This window comes from Talpa occidentalis, unplaced genomic scaffold (assembly GCF_014898055.3).
Source record: "Talpa occidentalis isolate TD23 unplaced genomic scaffold, MPIMG_talOcc4v2.1 talOcc4.7, whole genome shotgun sequence".
Lineage (NCBI taxonomy): Eukaryota > Metazoa > Chordata > Mammalia > Eulipotyphla > Talpidae > Talpa > Talpa occidentalis.
This window is the reverse complement of record NW_023605083.1, coordinates 80,181,755-80,200,634: the sequence shown is the minus strand read 5'-3', so window position 1 is coordinate 80,200,634 and position 18,880 is coordinate 80,181,755. Positions and strand designations below refer to the sequence as shown.

General features: G+C 46.3%; 1 protein-coding gene across 1 annotated transcript in view; it reads right to left on the bottom strand.

The window, feature by feature from the left end:
* The window catches only part of LOC119232511 (acid-sensing ion channel 2-like), a 254,924-nt gene that overhangs the window by 163,718 nt on the left and 72,326 nt on the right, over nt 1-18,880 (bottom strand). The window lies entirely within an intron of this gene.

Sequence of the window (18,880 nt, the reverse complement as noted above, 5' to 3'; positions counted from 1 at the left end):
ATCCAGGGGTGTGGCACCCGGTCTCCATGGCTCCAGCATTACCTCCTTTTGCTGTCTTCCCTGTCTCCAGTATGGAGGCCCAGGCCCTCCTTCCTCTGGGCACCCACTGGCCCCTCCTCACACAGAGCTCCCTTAGCACATGTATCATGCTGCGTTACAGTCAATTCCATGTCTGTCTTCTGCCGTAACTGGAAGCAGCATGAATGGAGGGACCAAATCTAGCAGATATGATCTGTCCGTCCATCCTTCCGTCCATCTGTCCGTCCATCCATCCATCCATCCATCCGTCTCTGTTTGTCACATTGTGCTAAACTTTAGGGTTATGAAAATCCATTGAAAGTGGCCCCTGCTGTCATATTGCTTCTAATCCATGCATAGATAGATAGATAGATAGATAGACAGATATTAGATAGAACCTTATGTACATTTCTTTACATGTGCCTTTGCGTGTGTCCACATGCCTTTCCAATTCATATTTTTTGGTGGTTCTGGGTAACAATCCCTCTGATCCACTCAGGCCCCAAGTCTCTCCTGGGTTTAGCCCACACATGCAGAGTATTAACTGCAGCTTCATGAGAATAAACCAGACCTCTTTACAATGATGTGGAGAAGTTTTCCTTCTTGGCACCACCCCCCCACCCCTGCAAAGCCCAATGTCATAGAAGGGAACTTGTATAAGACCTCCAAAACCTCTGCCCTCTCGGGGAATGCTGAGGTTGAACATATTCTCCCTGCCGCTTTTTAATTCTGCTCAGCTGGAGAGAACTGACTCATCTGATTGGGGGATGGAGGTGACCTTCGTGGGCCTCAAAGGGGTAGTAATGCACTTTGGAAGTGAGTGACGCACTCTGCCTTTGCTCTTTTTCTGGGGCCTTCCCTGGCCTGGAGATTCATTCCTTGGCTTTCTCATGATGGCTGAGCACCCCAGGGTGGGATCCAATGGGATCCAGGCTTAGGGTGGCTTGTCACTCTCTCTGGGTGTGTGGGGCAAGCCAGTGTCTGACTGTGTGGGGTCCTCATGGTCTGCTCAACTGCAGGTTCTGAGGACCAAGTTAAGGCTGAGGGTTACTAGACCCTTAGTTCAGTTGTGTTCTCCAATCTGGCTTGTGTCAGAAAGCCCTATATTTTGGGAGGCACAAAGATGACCTTGAATAAAGTTAATATTTGCTGGACATTTGGCTTAGAGTCCTTGGGTCTGTTTTCTATCAGTGAACTGCGGGCAGTAGGAGGAAGCCTATGTCCCCTGACTTCTGAGAGCTGGGCTTTGACAGGGACCTAGTACTCAGTCATGTTCTCCTAGGTCTGGGTGTTATCTAGTCTTTCATCTGGAAATATCAAAACCTCCCAGAAGGGCTGTCACTTTTCTGGTCAGTCCCTACCTATACCTCCCTTGTTCACCTCAGGACACTTTGTTCTTGTTATTTGAAGATTCAGCCCTTGTCTAGCCACCAAGTGAAAGAGAGAAGCCCCTTCTGCAACATGGGCTGGATGGGAGGATCAGCTGCTGCCCTCTGGAGTCAGGCAGGAAGATAGTTTGTCATGCACATTTGTTGTATCCGCTGCCTGACATCCATCCTCCTGTAACTAGTCCCCAATTTCCCTCTTGGGTAGTTACCTCCCTCACCCAGCCCATGTGCTTCAGTTGAAGTAGACACTATCCAGCCTCCAAGGGTGGCATCCGTGGCCAAAGCAGATGCTATCCAGAATCCAAGGGTGGCATCATGGCCAAAGCCAAGCCAGTAAGTACATTGCATCCTCTAGCACTGTTGGCTGAGAGATGAGCACATACTCCAAGTCAGGCCAGTTACTTATGCATGTGCCATGCATACACATCACACACACACACACACACACACACACACTATTGGAGAAGAGGGTCTTCGTTTGCATTGGACATGAAGTTGGAAGGATGTGGAATTGAGAACTTTCAGGGGCCGTCATAAAGAGACAGCTTGACACGAGAATGAAGCCAACCAGAGGAAGCAAAGCCAGACTTCAGAGAGACACACCTTATCCAGGTGACAGCATGTGACCACCTGACTGAGCCACGCGTAAAGGCTGAAGAGTGCACCCAAAAGAACCGTCACTGACAAGAACCCAATAAGGTCCAGAAGTTTACTGAGCTACATTTGAATGGGGTTTTCTCACTTGCAACCAAAGGTGTCCTTATTGATTCAGAGCTTTCTGTCTCCGCTGATGACTGTTCAGTGGTCTCTCCCTATCTCTGTGGTCTGCTGTTTCCTCTCCCCACCTTTATCACCACCCCAAGCTCCTGCTGGAAATAGACCGGTTTATAGACTGATGGCTTGAATTCATGTTTGGGTCTGCTCACTCCCCACTCAAAGTCTGGGTCCCAGTTTCCACTGCCTCATCTGATACTGATGACAGCACAAGCTACAAGCTCCTGCCTCATGCCCCTAAGAGACATTGTCAGCCTGGATCAGCAATCCCCAAATATGTTCTAGGGAACACTGTTCCCATCAAATGCATTTTAACAAAATATTTGCAGTTTTAAAAAAATTGACGAAGCCTTGTGTATTACATCCCTCTCTTGGAGATTCACAAATCCATTTGCTTATTGAAGGTTCTGAGAAGTGGCCTCCCTGGTAGCCTAGGGGTTAAGTCTCATGCTATCACCATTGCAGCATGAGTTCGTCCCCTGGCCAGGGAGCTAACCCACCTATGGGTCAGCAGACCTCGCCTATCTCCCCCGTTGCTCCCCTCAGCAGTGTATTTCAGTAGATCTGCCTGTTCTGCTCCCCACTCTGTCTGTGGTGAATCCTCTCACCCCCTGCATGTCTGACCTACAACCCAGTTCTTCTATGCAAAAATAAGTGAATCTTTAAAAATAAAGGTTCTGATAAGTACTTCAGTAAAGAGATGTGACACATCATATTTATCGTTTTGAAGCTTATTTGATTACTGAACACACATGTTTTTGGTGGTAGGTATAAAACCTGTAACAACCTGAACATTTTGAGGAAACCTAGGTTGAAATTGGCACAGACCCCTTGGATCTGGCAATTTGTACAACTGGCCTCTTCCTGGAGGGGTCTGTCCCTTCAGTCTGGGCCCTGACCCTCCCAGGTGGTCAGGGTGATATGGACACTTTGTCTTCCCGCCAGTGCTCCCAGTGCGCAAGAGGGCTGGGGCCACACGGGCTGTGCTGTTTCTTGGCATAGCATTCCCAAGGTAGTGACGGCAGGAGACAATTTGATTGTGCTGACAACATTCATTCTTTTCTGGGCTTTGTGGACTCCCTGAAACCCCATTCTAAGACCACGGTTCAGATTTGGCAACAAGAGTGTCTGCAGTTACATGTAAACAGGGAGCTCAACACTAAACTGTGATTGATGTTTCAAATCAAACGCTCTCAGGGTCAGGATGGTAGATGAGTTTCCAGGAATCAGGGCTTATAATGAAACCCACCAGAGTCATAAAAATGTAGGATGGTCACAAGAGACCTGCTGGAGACTCCAACCTAGATGACAGGAAGAGAGTTCAATTTTAATAATTTTTGCTCTCAAAACAGCAGCAGCGGCATCAAGCTTCCCAGGAAACAGAAATGCTTGCTTGGTATTGCCTCGTAAATCCTCAGCCCTGAGGAGGTTGAAGGAGCCAGCAGTCCCAGCGTGATTAATTCTCGCGTAGTGGGGAAGAAGGGGAGAGGGGAAACACAACTGTTGAATACCTACTATGTGCTAACCTAGCTGCTCGCCATTCAAAATTCTTTTTAATCTTCATAAAATCTAACACGGCAAACAACACTCCTCATTTGCTGGGGAGGAAACTAAGATTCAGAAGGGTGAAGACTTTGGCCTAATGTTTTGGGGTTTGCTCCTGGGCCTGGCAGCCACCCCAGATGATCCCAGAATGGGGTTCCCACTGGTGGATTACGGTATGAGACATCTCAGACTTGTTGCTTCTGTCGCTTATCTCTCCTCGGGTGGGATCGCTTTCCCCATTCCCCCCTCTGACAACCTCTCAGTTGTGTGCCCAATCAAGGAGAATATTTTTCTATGGATTCAGGTCACTCTGAGGGGGTTGGGGGTGAGGGATAGAAGCTGAGGGGGTACAAATAGACTGGATGCGTGGAGAAATCCCAAGGTTATCCAGATACCTTGAGCTTGAGCTAGTTTCAGATTAACCTTGGAAAAGTTATTAAAAATCAGTACTGCCAGAGAGGCAGCAGCTGGTTTGCTCCCAAAATATCAACTTTTTCTGTTGTCATTGCGTCATATCTCCCACATGGTCATTCCAAGTTGTGGTAGTGAAGAACTCATTGAATTGGAAGCTAAGATATCAGGGATCCTAGATGCACCCCTTCTTGGCAGCGTGCCTCCCTCATCCTCCCTGAGCCTCAATTTCCTCACCTGTAAGCAGGGTTAAATAATTCCTCCCTGCTCACTTCATAGTGATAAGAGATGTGACATTGGATTCAAATTAACTAGGATTTATTGAGCACTAACATGTGCCAGACACTCTACCTGGTCTGAGGAGAGGCTTACAAAGGTGGATCAGGTAGGATCCCTGTCCTCAAGTTTCATTTAGCACAAAGACAGTAGAAGGAGGTGGTGAGCAGTGGCTGACATTTCAATAGTGTTCTAGTGCATTCTCATTCATTGCTTCATTTAAAGCATATAATGGCTGTCTGAGGTAGGCAGAGCAAATATTCTTATTCTCATTTGACAGATGGAGACAACTAAGGTTGCAGAAAGTAAAGTAACTTGCTGAGCGGTGATAATAACATAGAAAGGCTGTGCCCACAATTCATTTGCATAGGGTTTTCATATGTGGCATGTCATCAAGTCTTCAAAACAACCCTGAGTGGTAGAACTTATTAGCATTAGGTCTATACTGCAGATGAGAAAAGAGGCAGGGCCAGCCTGGCAGCAATGAGAGAGGAGGAACCAGAACATCATCTATGTGTCCTCAGCACTGAGCACAGCATCTGGCAATAAAAGCAAACTCCCACACTCAGCAGCAGAAAAACTAATAACCCAATTAAAAATGGACTAAGGACTTAAAAAGACATTTCTCTAAAGACAGACAAATGGCAACCACGCATATTGCCTAACATCGCTCATCACCGGGAAAATGCAAATCAAAATGGTAAGGTGTCACTTCACACCTATCAGGATGGCTATTGTCAAAAAAAATAAAAGATAACAAGTCTTGGTGAGGATGTGGAGAAATTGGAAACCTTGCCTCCTGCTGGTAGGACTCTAAAATGGTGCAGCTGCCATGGAAAATGGCATGGAGGTTCCCCAATGCATTAAAAATAGAGCTGCCATGTGATCCAGCAATTCTTCTGGACATTTACCTGAAAGAATCAAGATCAGGACCTTAAAGAGATAGTAACACTCCTATATTTACTGGAACCTTACAACAGCCAAGATGTGGAAACAACTGAAAGGACTAAGATGAGTGGATGGATAAAGGCAATGTAACATACATTGTGCAAAAATGAAAAATGATGTAAAAAATATATAAAATAAAATATAAAAAAATAGAGGCAATGTAAAATGTACTGTGTGCGCACACACACACGTACACATATATATAAATAACCTCAGACTATATATCTATACACATACATATATATTTATACACACATATGATATGCGTACATATGTCTGCATATATATATATATATACACATATACAGTGAAATACCACATTTAATTAGAATACTGCCATATGCAATAATATGAATGAATCTTGAGACCATGATGCTAAGTGAAATAACCCAGTCACAGACAGACAACTATTGTAATTGTTAAATACATACTTTCCAGTGGTTGGGGGGAGTGGGAATTAGAGGGTTACTGATCAGTGGGGATAAAGTTTCACTTAAGCAAGATGCATGGGTTCTAGAGGTCTGCTTTCAAACATTGTGCCCGTAGTTGATGATACTTCACTGAACACTTAAAAACCATTAAGAGAGTAGATCTCACACTAAGTGTGCTTGCCACAATAAAGTACAAAGTTTAAAAATTAATAAAGTTGGATGCTCTAAGACAAGGTAGCTTGTGGCAGATGCTTTGGTGCCCTCCCCATATTCCCTTGGACTTAATTTTAGCTCAGGATGGTCCAATTTCCAACTACCACCACCTACATTTTTTTTTGCCTGAGGTCTTCTCTGGCAGTAAAGGTCCTCTTCACCCATGCATGGGGCAGATCAGGGGTTCAGGAAAGTCAGTGCTCCCTGGGGCTGCCCTCCACCGCACTGTTAGGGGGTTCATACATCCCCCTAACATGGGATAACTGAGGGTGTGTTCCTCTTGGGTCTCAGAGTTCCTTGGGATTAGGTCCATTTGCGCTTGGTGCTAACTTGCTTACTGAGGCCCTGGTTTTGGTTACTTTTCCCTCCTACCTCACTTCCTGTTTCCCAAGGTGTGTATCTTAAGATCATCTCCCAAATAAAGTACCTGCCCTTTTAGCAGGGTCTGCTTCTAGGGGAACCAGACTATGACTGGGTTTATTAACGATGTATGGAAAAAGGAAGCACATGATGAGAGAAATGAGAGGATGTGCTCCGTTCTTGATCCCTGGCTTGGAAGGTCAAGGGAAGGGAGCAGTGATCAGTGGGCACTGATGTGTTTGTTTCATGGGGCCTGAGGTGGGCTGGGAAAGAAGCTGCAGCTTGTCGGTATTGGTGTGAGGAAGCAGAGAAACAAGCTAAAAGTCTTGTACTCAGAGGTTGTTAAAATAACTCCAAGCTGAGTAACCAATATGAGAAGACTGGGCTCCCCTGCTTAGGTCCCCTCTCTCAACTACCCCATTCTCTTTGAGTGACACCTAAACTTCTTATTCAGGCTTTGCCATCCTCTCTGTCTCATTCCAGACCCCTTGGCTCTTGTCAGGGCTCCAGACTTATATCTTCTATTGCTAGAACACATGGAGCTCACCCAGTCCTTGGGGCACTTCATTCCTTTTTTTTTTTAAAGATTTATTTTATTTATTTATGCATACAAGAACTGGGATATAGGCCAGAGGTGCAGGGGCGTGATAGAATTCACCAGAGACAGAGTAGGGGAGCAGAACAGGTGGGTCTACTGAAATACACTGCTGAGGGGAGCAGTGGGTGAGACCGGAGAGATCTCTTGTGCCATGTGGGGTAGCTCCCTGGCCTGGGATAGAACTCCTAGCTTGACAGTGCTGAGACTTAACCCCTTGCACCACAAGGGAGGCCCCAGGGCACTTCATTCTTTTTTAAAAAATTAATTTATTTATATATATTTTACATCTTTCTTCTTCTTCTTTTTTTTTACAATGTTTACTTACTTTTTTTTTAAGATTTATTTATTTATACAAGCACTGGGTACAGTCAGAAACGTGGGAGAGTGTGAGAATTCACCAGAGTCAGAGAGGAGCAGAGCAGGCAGACTGATGAAATACACTGCTGAGGGGAGCAGCGGGCAGCAGGAGAGGTCTGCGTGCCATGTGGGACCCTCGCCCTGTAGCCAGGGATCGAACTGGTGCTGCAGAGGCTGCGGGCAGCTGCACAACCCAGCGCTCAACCGCTGCGCCACCAGGGGAGGTCCAATGTTTGCTTTCTTTTCTCAGGTGTAGTCCCCATAGAATTTCCACCATCAGTTCACCCGTGCACCATCACCATTGTCCCTTGTGCTCTTCCCTCCCTTGTTTTGATCCCTCTCCCTCCCTGTCCCCTGCAGAATGCCTCTGATTTATATTTGCCCATTTTTTTGCCCAGAATACTTCCCCCAGAGCTTTACCTGGCTCATTTTTCCTTTTCCTTTGCATTTCAAATTAAAAGTAACCTGAGAAAGAAACCTGGTTTGAGTTAAGAGTAACCAAATTTGCCATTCCCTGTCACATCATGTTATTTTATTTCATCATCATATTTGTGTCTGTGGAATACTTTATTATTATTTTTATTAATTATTAAATTTGTTCTGTTGAAATGCAGGTTTTATGAGAGACCTTACTAGTTTTGTTCACTTCAGCACCATTTCAGCACCAGGTGCAACTTCAGTACCTGGAATAAGGCCTAGAGCATAGTTGGTGCTCAATAAATCTTTGTTCAACAAATAAAGTATGAACAACAAGTCAACAGGAGGACAGCATAGGAAGTGATCTGGAAAAATTTTGGAGTGTAAGAGACAGTGCCTTTGTCTGACTTTAGATGACCTGTTGAATATTTATTTGAATGAGCTGGTTGTCTTCAAAGGGGCATGTAAGTTGGAGAGGGGGCAGGTGAATGGCCCAGGATCACTCAGGTAGGGTGAGAGAGTCAGAACTAGAACCTGCTGCCCTGGCCACAAAGTCCAGGCTTTTGACCATGCTGGCTTTTGACCAGCCTGCCCACTAGGACCATCTGCGCAGCATCCTCTAAGGACCACAGCACATGCCTCAAACAAGACATGACCATGTTACCCGGCCTTCTACCACATCACATGAATAGAGCATATTATTCTTGTTGCTGTGATATTTAGAACTTTATTTAGAAATTGTCCCAGTTTTATCTTTTGCTGGCTTATGAGCAAATATATAGGTCAACCAAACACACAATTTGCCCTTGAAAAACACAATTTGCCCATGTCACATAAAAAGGGATATTCTTGCCTCCCCCGTCCCCAAGCCTCCAGACCATAGTTTTTCCACCTTAGCACTACTGACACTTTGAGATGAGGAAGTCTTTGTGCTGGGGGCTTTCCTATGCAGTTCAGATCCTTTGCAGCATTCCTGGCCTGACCCATCAGATGACAGGCACCCTCCCCCACCAGTCTCAACAGTAAAACTTGTTTCTGGATATAGGGTAAGTGAAAAAGATATCAGGCTTTTCTGCCCTCCCGCCATTAGGATTGGTGATGGATCCTTGTGGTCCTGAATGCATGCCTGATGGCGGGCACCTGGAGCAGGGTGTGGGCACGCGTAAGTGGGTACACCTGCGCTGAGACTGGGCTTAGAAGGGCTGCATCACGGGGACGCCGGAAGAACCACGAGCAGAGCAAAAGAGATGCAGAGACCATCAGAGAATGCCAGAGAGCCCAGAAGGAGTGAAGACTTGCTGGGGGCTGGGAGGACTGCCAGCCTCCTAGCCCCCCGGCACCCCTTGCCAGCTGTGTACCTGGTAAATCTCAATAAAAGCCTGAAAAGCCACTGAGGGCTCCAGGACTCCTTCCTTTACCCTTCTACTCGAATCATAGAAAACCTGCTCTGTGCCCGTTCCTGCCATTACACTGGACATTGCCAATTGTACTCCAGGGGACAAAATTGCCACCATTTAAGAACTAATGCCCTGCGCTGTGGCAAGGCAGGTATTATGTCTATTTTGCTTATGACAGTATCCCCAGTGCCTAGCCAAGTTAAGTTCCCCATAAATATTTGGTAGGAGACAGGATGAATAAATGATGAAGTGAATGAATGTATGCATGAATCCAGGCATCGTCCTGGATCATGTGATCTTCACAGCTCCTCATCGCTGCCCTCCCCCACCTTCTTTGCAGCACGTTGTCTACCCTCACTGACCAGTCAGAACCCAACTCCACTGGCATTATGCGTCTGGCTTCCCATCAACTACCTCTAAATAGACAGCAATTCCTGGCTTGGTCTATCTCAGCCTTGTGCACAGAATCCAGAAACCTCTAATCTGTAATCCTCCAGTAAAACAGGGAAGAAAGACAGGACAGGGGAGACAGGGGAAGGTATGCAGCAAGAGGCCCCTCCCCGTGGGTGGCCATTCACCCATTGGGTCAACACAAGATGCTGCGGCAGAGGAAGTTACTGAGCTGCCACTTTCCCTGCATCCCCCATATTTCTCCATCTCAGAGACATGGGTGGAGCGAGCATCCATCAGGGAACATTACACTGTATAATGAGGCAACCGCACTCAGATCCCAAATAAGAAAATGGGAGGTTTCGATTAGACTTGAAGCTCTCAAGTTCACTCAGCCTCTGCTAATGAAAATATGAGCAGCATCTGAGGCTGAGTCTGCTCCCTCACGTGGTCCAGTAAATATCTTAATATCTCCAGATTTCCTTTTGCCTTCTAAGTTGTGTGCATCGCTTCTGACATTTACGAGTTATCTATGATGCCTGCGAGATTAAGCCACCAGGAAACTCTCCATCTGCACTTTATTTCCACAACCCCCCCCAACCCCGCTGAGCTCGAGTCTCTTAGACTGTTAAAGCTCATCCCATATGGGTGAGATTTGAGGCCAGCTGCAGACCTTTTAGGGAGCAATTCCTTCCTCATCTCTATTTGCATTGCACATGTCGGGAGATTTCATTTCATTTCAACAAGTCCTGGCTGAGGGAGAATCTTCAAGTACCAGGAAATGTGGCAGGAGATAATGAGGAAAGAGATGTGTCCCTCTCCTCCAAGGAAAGTCTAGAGAGCAATAAAGCACCTACTGTGTGCTCCATACACACCCTCCTAGTAACTCCTGAAAAGAAAATGGGGCTGGGATTGGTACCCTTGTTTCACAGTTGAGAAACTCAAGTTCTTTAAGTCACAGAGCTACTTAAAGGAACTCGGCTGAGGCCAGTGTCTTTCCAAGACTGGGAAGGCAGGCATTTAATGATTTAGTTGCATAGGCAGGAAAGACATGCCAAAGAACGGTATAAGCAACATCCTAAGGAGAAACAGAGAGAGGAGGGATTAATTCACATGAGGACTTCCTGAGTCTAGACCTGAAGAGCAAATAAGATTCTTATTGGTGAGAATTGGGAAGTCCCAGGGCAGGATAGTGCGTGCACAGCACTGCACAGCAGGGCACGGCTCTTCAGTAGAGCAATGGGTGGTAAAGAGTGGCTAGGAGAGGGATGGGGCGCAGGTGTGTGGCCGTGCTGGCATCAGTCTGCAGAAGCTTGCAAGTGCTGACTGCTCATCCTGCCAGCTGTGTCAGGTTGGTGACTTGAAATCAACCCTTGGGGGCACATTTACACCATAGAAATGGCAATCAGGACTTCTTCCCCTCACCCCAGAAAGCCACTTGTTAAACATTTACTAGCACACGCTGAGTTCTGGGAGATGTCACCTCCCAAGGTGACTCCATGGACCTAAGTCTCAAAAAAACAGCAGGTTGGTGAAGCTGTGGGTGAGGATGAGGGCTCTAGACAGGTAATGCTAGTGGCTGGAAATTCAGTTCTGTGGTTCAGAAAACCAGCGGGGCAACCCCTCTTCACCTCCCTTCCCTTTTTCTCCTGCAAAGTGGAAATGCCACATCTAAAGAGAAGTAAACATCCCTTTAAAAAAAAATGAGGGGCCTCCCGGTGGCGCAGCAGGTTGAGCGCCTCGCTGTGAAGCTGTCGGCAGCCTCTGCAGTGTGGGTTCGATTCCCAGCCGACCAGGGAGCTGACCCACATGACGTGGCAGACCTCTCCTGACTCCCCCCCTGCTTCCATTAGCAGTGTATTTCACTCAATTTGCCTGTTCTGCTCCCCGCTCTGTCTCTAGTGAATTCTCTCACCCTTCCACACCTCTGGCCTACACCCAGTTCTTGTATAAATAAATAAAAAAAAAAAATCTGAAAAAAAAAAAAAAATGAGAGGGAAATCTGTCCTGCTGGAGTTTCTCAGCAGGGAAGCAGGCAGAACACACAACAACTTCCATTTATTACTGATATTACATTATTCAGAATTCTCTTACCATAGATCAGTGCTTTGCCTCTTACATTACTTGCTAATCCAAATGGATCTGGTGTAAACTTAATTTTGAGGATAATGGAGGCCCAATCTGTTTGCACAATTGGCAGGCTTTTGCATCCTTATAACATTTGCTGACTCCTTAAAATCAGCGAGGCTGCACCAAGCCAACAGACCCTCTTTCTGAGGGTGAGGAAGCATGCGCTAGGATCCCTCAGTGCTCCTGGTGGTCTGAATCAAGTGCCCACAGTATATCAGCCACAGTGCTGGGTGCTCAAAGCAAATCATGCTGGGTCCTCACTACAGATCTGAAAAGGAGGAAATATGACTTCCATTTTATAGAAGAGGAAACAGAGATGTTTAAGGAAGGCTGAAAAATATCCAAGGTCATGTAGAAGAGCCAGAGCTAGAATGGGAACCCATGTTTGTCTCTACAGCTCATATTCTTATCTACATCTTGTTACTACCTATACTATGCTGAATGATGTCCCCCAAGATATCAACATCTTAACCCCTGGAACATGTGACTATTACTTTATATGGTAAAAAGAACTTGGCAGGTGTGATTAAGTTTAGGTTCTTGAGATGGTAAGATTATCCTGGTTTATCTATGTGGGCTCAATGTATCCAAAGATGCTTAGAAAAGGGAGGCAGAGGGAGCTTTCACTCTAGAGTAAGAGAAACCAATGTGATGATACAGGCAGAGAATGGAGCCATGTGGCCACAAGCTAAGGAATGTCAGCAGCTACCAGAGCTGGAAAAGGCAAGGAATGAATTCTTCTCGGGGGCCTATAGAGGGAACGCATCCTGCTGAAGCCTTGACTTTATCCCTGAAGGACTCATTTTAGATGTTTAACCTCCAGAACTATAAAAGAATACATTTCTGTGATTTTAAGCTACTGTTGGTGGTTGTTATAGCAACAACAGGAAACACATACTTCCCAAAGCAGAGGAAGACAACCTATGGAGATGTCAACACAAGGAAGGAAGGAAGGAAGGGGATGAGGGTGGATCTCCAGGTGTGCTTGGCTCTCTCTGAGCACAGGAGTTTCAGTAGGAGGAGGGTCCTACTCCCTTTCCTTGCCACCACCTTACTCCTCTTAGCCACACTGATTTCTTTGTGAAACAACACAATTTGTAGTTAAGATAAGCATTCCTTGACCCTTCCTAGAGAAGGCAAGAGGAGCTGAGTGACAGAGGGCAGCACAGAGGGCTCACGCACTCAGGTTCTGTATTGGCTCTGCTACTCACTTGCCATGTAATCTTGGGCAAAGTACTTTATTCTCTGTACTTCTGAAGATGCTATGTCTTCTCAGATCCAGCTTGTTCTGTGCTAAGCAAATTAACATCATAAAGCTCAGTTTGGGCAGCATGTTGAACCCACGAAAGGAACATTCAAAACATACTCCATGCAGACAATTCTCATTCATCTTTTATGCAAACAGGTTCCTGAAGCTCCTCGTGGAGGCATCTCAAAGCCACAGGCTGGGGAACCATCCTTCAGGGAGAAGCTGCAATGAATATTAATTCGGGAGATTTCTCTGGCTGCCTTGGCCACAGCGTGGGCACAGATTGGTCATATGAACTGAAGATGTGGGGAAAACCTGCTTGGAAAGCCCAGAAGTAATTCTTGGAAATCTGCAAATGTGAAGTGTCTGAAATTGAGCTGGCAGGAACAGGAGGAGGTGGCAATTTGAGGTATGACAAGGGGAAGAGGAGTTGAGAGTCAGTGTGGTGGAGTTTTAGGGGGTTGTTCCATTAGCCATTAGAAGCTGGGCTGGCCATAATGGTGAGATTAGACCTGGAAAGTTCAGTGGGATATGGCCTGGCTTAACTGAAAACTATGACCTAGGTTTTTAAAGGCCTAGGCTGTAGGCCTTTGAACTTAAACTTTCAACTTCAGCTTCCTGAACTGGCCAAGTGGGTGAGAGCTCTTTGGAGCTGGAGAGTCCTCCTTTCACCCCTGGTGGGCTGGGTATCCTAGCTGCCAATCTCTCCGAGCCTTTGTATACTCAACTGGAAAATGGGGTTCATCATTAGAGCATTAATGGCAAGTTTGATGAAGTGGTACACACATAAGTGGTACAGGGCATGGAGTGCCCATTCCCTCCTGTGCCCAAAGCCCAAAGCCCAAAGCCCAGGATCCTTAAAATTTAAGGTGTGCCTGAATTACTTGGAGGTCCTGTCAAAATGCAGATCCAGGTTCAGTAGGTCTGGGGTGGGGTCTGATATTCTGCATTTTTTTTTTTAAAGATTTTATTTATTTATTTGTTTGTTTATTTATTTATTCATTCATACAAGCACTGGGTACAGTCAGAAGCGCGGGAGGGTGAGAGAATTCACCAGAGCCAGAGCGGGGAGCAGAGCAGGCAGAAGGTCCGAAGTACACTGCTGAGGGGAGCAGCGGGCGGCAGGAGATGATATTCTGCATTTTTATCAAGTGATGCTGCTCACCTCCAAGGAGCCGGACCACAGGATCACCCAGAGGCCATGACAAAAACCTCAGGGCTCAAAAAGAAAAAGGGAAACGAAAATTGTGGGTCTGCTGTGAGCCAGAGGCTGTTTAGGTGGGGGAAGGTTGCTACCTCTTTAATCCTCACATCAAATTTTCAAGGCAGGGATTAGAATCCTAATTTCATAGTTGAAGAAAACAGAAGCTTAGGGAACTACAGACATGCACCTGGAGTCACACATCTGGAAAAGGAGGCAGGGATTGAGTTCCTGTGTCTCACTCATTCATTTTCTCTTCTTTTCTCTCATGTGTTTCCCTAAAAATGAAGATAAAGCTCTTTGCAATTCACAAGTGAGGAAATACATCTACTAAGTAAGCATATGGAAAATGCTTGTTCTCATTCTTCATCCATACACTACAAAGCCAACTGATGCAAGATGATTTTGGGCCAATTAGAATAGATGTTTAAAAGTAATAATTGCATATGAGGTAAGGTTGGTAAAATGGAGACCCTGAAACATTTCTGGAAAGAGTATAAATTGGGGTAACTGACTGGAAAACAGATATGAAGATTTATCAAAGGCCTCAAAAATGTTAGCAGCGTTTGACTCAGTAATACTAATTCTGAAAATTCAGACTAACAAAATCTTGACAGGATGAGGATGAGGAAAAAGAAACAATTTAAACATCTAAAGGTAGAAAAAGCAGACACAACCTCTGAAACAGTCATGCAGTGGAGTTTCATGTAGTGTTGGGATGATGTGAATATAATACCATGAAAATGTTACATCATAAGTGGAAAAAGTGATTTGCAAAATAGAGATCATCCCACATTGGTATTTTTAAAAAATGCCCCTAAAAGACTGCAAGGAACTACAGCACCAAATTAGTGGTTAGGTTGGACCATAGAACAGATGAAATGTTATGTACTTTCCAAAATGTTTTTAATGTACCTGGACTTTTATGGTGATTTTGTAAAAATGTCTTTTCCAGTGAAAATAGGTCTATTGCACTTAATCCAATGATTTAAAAGTCAAAGCTACAGGAAAGTTCTATAAGTTATTCCTTATTTCCTCATTGACTCATGTGGTAATTTCAGGTACCAGAGAACATCACTTCTGACTGAGCATTGGTAGTGTCTTGGGTTTCTTTGATCCCAGCTTCTATGATTCAATATGGTGTAACGTCTAAGGAAAAATTCAAAAGTCATCAGGAGGTCGATGCACTAGAGAAGTCTTATGAGCCATCATTCATTCATTCAACAGGCTGGGCATATGGAGCTGAGGTGGCAGACAGTTTGCAAGTGGCCTACAGTCTGGGAGCGGAAAGAAGCAGATCGGTTCCTAGAGTCCAGAGCGGGGAGACTGTAGGGTAAATGAGTTAATCGGGCATTTTACACCACTAGCCTCTGTAGCTATCACCTGTGGCCTTGATCATGTTAATGCAGAAGGTCCTTGGGAGTGTGGGTATGGGGCACACATGCCTGATTGTGGACACCTGGAGCAAGATGAGGCATGTGTAAGTGTGCACACCTGAGCCTGGAGACCAGGGATATATGGGTGGTATCCCTCAGAGCTGGATGGGAGCCTGGGGAAATGGCTATAGGAGGATAGTTAGGAGAGGATGAGTGACTACAGAAGAGGTGAGACCATGAGATATCTCTGAGGAAGACTAAAGATTTGTGGAGGGCTGGGAGGCTCAGTTACCTGCCTGCCTCCCAGGCCTCCTGCCCAGCCCCACCTGTGCCTCACTCCTTACATGTCAGGCTCCCTACCTGGTGTGCCTGTTGTAGTGGCAGGAAGAACACAGTGCAGGATCTCCATGATTCGAGCAGACAGGGTAAAGGAGGAGAGTCCTGGAGCTCTCAGTGGCTTTTTCAGGCTTTTATTGGGATTTACCAGGTACACAGCAGGCAGGGGTGCTGGGGGTATAGGAGGCTGGCAGGCCTCCAAGTCCCCAGCGAGTTCTCAGTCTTTCTGGGCTCTCTGGCATTCTCTTGTAGCCTCTGCTTCTCTCTTTTCTCGTTGTTCTCTTTCATTCTGCTGGCGTACCCGTGACACCGCCCTTATAAGCCCAGTCTCAGCCCAGGTATACCCACTTACGCATGCCCACACTGTACTCCAGGTGTCCGCCATCAGGCATGCATTCAGGACTGCAAGGATCCATCATCAATCCTAATGGCAGGAGGGAAGAAAAGCCTTATAATTCATTTACCCTACATCTGTGTACCTGGTTCTCTGAGATAGCATTAAAGCCTGAAAAATCCACCAAGTGCTCTGGGACTCTCGTTTATCCATCTGCCCAAATCAATAGTGAACCTGCCCCGTGCATGCTGGTACTACAAGACCTTCAGTGGCCAGTTAGTGTGGGGTATAGTAGAGAGGAAGTCGAAGGTGTCCCTTCTGCCAGAAATGTCCTAAACGATGAGGTGATATTAGGCAAGGAAGGGGAAGAAAGGTGCTCCAAGCCGTGATTGCAAATACTCAAAAGAGGAAGCATGGAGAGCAAGATGAGTTCAAGAAGACACACCAAGGTTTGGCCCCTGGCCTGAGTACGGTATTCTTGGGAGGGGCAGTGGGGGTGGTGGCGAGGAGGAAGAGATAAGTGGGAACAGCTGAGATGGTTGAAGGGCGTGGATACCATGGTGTGGGGTTTGGATTTTATTGAGAAGGGGAGGGGGAGACCCAGAAGGGTTTTAAAGAAGGGAGGTTCAGAACGAAGTTTGCTCTGGGTCCAGAGCGGAGATGAGAGGGTAGGTGGTTAAACTGGGAGTGTGGGTGGGGCTAGTTATTGAAACGTTCCGCAGTTCAGGGGATGCTTCAGTAATTCAGGTGAGAAATGGTGAGGGGGTAGCAGTGGGGATGGAGAGAACTAGTGGGATTGGAGGAAAAGTTAGGTGATAAACCAATAGTATAGATCACCCAAATTAATTAGACATGGAGGGTAAGAGAGGGAGGGACTCTTTGGTTCCTGGCTTAGGCCACTGGATTGACTAAAGTTGTGTAATTCCTAATCTATGCATTTTTGTGGGCTCAAATTTCAGGGCAAATTAAAAGGCTATCTGATTGAACAAAGTATAATTTAGTCACAACCTTTCAGTAATATATATTTCTCTTGGAAACAACGATGCATCTCTAGACCAAAGGGCTGTATCTTATCTACTGTGAAGCCACTGTGAAGATGTGGAGACCTTCTATTTGGTGCCCCTGGAAGAACCTCCACCAACACTTAGATGCTTTCCACGGGGCAAGATGTTGGCTCAGTTGGTTGTTCTTAGACAGCAAAAGACAGTTTCGTGGAGGTGCTTCATTTGGACTGACGGCTACCCCAAATTGAGGCGCAAAGTGAGAATTACACAAGTAGAATGGTTTCTGACAAGCTCTCAGGGTGTAAGCCTGGGCTTCTTTCTGCAGGTGACCTGCCCTCACAAGGTAGAAAGAATGTATGATTTTGGGATTTGTTCTCATGTATTTGTGGACCAATACATGCGTGCATGTGCATGCACACACACACACACACACACACACTTCACAGATGAAACTGAGCATGATCAAGTAGTCTAGTTTGCAATGAGAGGCTTGTGATGACTGAGTCAGCCCAGAGCCTGAGCCTTTGGCTCCTGGGTGTGGCCCTTTCTCACAGGCCAAACCTACCATGTTTCAACATTGTCAGTCCTGGAGAACTTTGGAACCTACAGCTTGTGGTTGAAGAAAGAACCCAGATCCTATTCCAGTCAGAGCTGGGTCTGAATCCAGGGTTCCTCCTTTCCTGGGAGACCCTGGGCTAACAGGCTAAGTGGCTAACAGCATCACCTTGTATGTTCGTTGTGCCCATTACGTGAGATAACTCAGGCGACACATTTGACTCTTAGTAGGTCCCATGCTGTTTCAGCTGTGACGGACACCTTCTGGCCTGACGATGTCCTGAGAAGCTGCTTCCCCTTGAATTTTGGGAGAGGGAACTGGAGACAAGTCTACTGCAGAAGCCCCCTTGGGATAACCCACTCCGTGACAGTCCTGTGCAATATGGTAATTTCTGCAGCAAAATCTCTCCTGTGATGGTAACGACAACATCCTCTATGCTGGATTGTACAACTCATGCCTTTAAATGTTTCTTTTTAAATAAGTTAGCCATGCTGTTGACTTATCAATCTGCCCCATGGCACCGCCAGGGCTACTGCTGAATGAGTTTACAACCCATCCCTGGGAATCTGAGAATCTGGGAGCCTGACTGGGGACTGTCTGACGGGTGCTTCCTGATGCTGTGGTGGCCGGGCGGGGTGGTGCTGGCTCCCAGCGGCTTGCTTGTGACCTTGGTGGAGTTGCCTGGCTGCTGCATTCAGCCAGAGCCCATGTTCTACTGCCTGTACTTCCTCAGCGTGCAGCCCAGGGCCCTGCACAGTGAGGTCCCAGTGGCCTTTGGGTGAATGAATTAAGGAATAAATGTCCAAAAGAGTGGGTAACAACTCCTACTGTGAGCGGTTTTAGAAATATTGAATAGAATATGCCCCACACTGCCTGGTGTGTGGTCGATTCTGTAATATGTGGGCACTTACATCTTTATCACGATTACTAGCTGGGCATTGCCTCTGGGCAAGACTGTCTCCTCTGCCTCTGGCCATGTGCCTCACACACAGTAGGGGTTCAGTCAAAGAAAGGGTTTTTTGAACATGTTTTCCCATTTGCTTCCAATGTAAATCCGATGGGGTTCTTCAGAGCACTTCTTCTCCCTCCCTACCCTTCCTGCTGCTCCCCTCCTCAGGGAACCAGTGATAACAGGGGCTACTGTATTTGATGACTCAGGACCTGCCACTCA